The sequence below is a fragment of the Bacillus rossius genome, chromosome 15 (assembly GCF_032445375.1).
Source record: "Bacillus rossius redtenbacheri isolate Brsri chromosome 15, Brsri_v3, whole genome shotgun sequence".
In the NCBI taxonomy this organism is placed as follows: Eukaryota; Metazoa; Arthropoda; class Insecta; order Phasmatodea; family Bacillidae; genus Bacillus; species Bacillus rossius.
This window is the reverse complement of record NC_086342.1, coordinates 12,345,885-12,346,580: the sequence shown is the minus strand read 5'-3', so window position 1 is coordinate 12,346,580 and position 696 is coordinate 12,345,885. Positions and strand designations below refer to the sequence as shown.

General features: G+C 29.9%; 1 non-coding gene across 1 annotated transcript; it reads right to left on the bottom strand.

The window, feature by feature from the left end:
- Nucleotides 1-396: 396 nt before the first annotated feature.
- Trnam-cau (transfer RNA methionine (anticodon CAU)) lies at nucleotides 397-468 on the bottom strand. The gene has a single exon. It is a non-coding gene; the product is annotated as a tRNA-Met (tRNA).
- Between the last annotated feature and the right edge of the window lie 228 nt (nucleotides 469-696).

The window sequence follows — 696 nt, the reverse complement described above, 5'->3', positions numbered from 1 at the left end:
AGTGAAAAGTCAATGCAGTTTTAATTGCTTATTACAACAACAATTTCGGCAATAAAGGTTAATTATTCTTGCATTTTAAAAATCTGATTACTAGTATAATTGCAAGCATTTATTTATTATTTTATTATTAAAATAACAATGATTCAATTTTATTCATAAAAGTATGCAATCATTTAATCAGTTTTGTTATGACGTTGTCACGTTAAACTATCGTCCGTAAACCGACTTTACAGACAACCAATTTTTTTAAAGGTTTATAATTTTCTAAAAAAAAAATCGGACACCCCTGTTTTATACAAATATATTTTATACTACTAAACAGTCCGTTGATTTTTCACCTTCATCAGCAAATATTATAAATGCCAACATAAAAATATTATTTTATTTAAAAAGATATAGCAGAGCGTGGTTTCGATCCACGGACCTCTGGGTTATGGGCCCAGCACGCTTCCACTGCGCCACTCTGCTCTTGAATAACATGCTCCACACAGTACATACTACTGCACACATTACTCATAATGCTTATACCTTTCGCTGAATATTGTTATTCTTTGGTAATTTGGTTAGTGTGTTATAAATAACAATTACTTTAAAACACACATATATATTTTTTTAACTGTTTGCTACTATGTACATACTTTCATTTTCCTCGAGCTCGGCTTCACTCGCCCAGTTTAATAAATTATTATTTTTTGT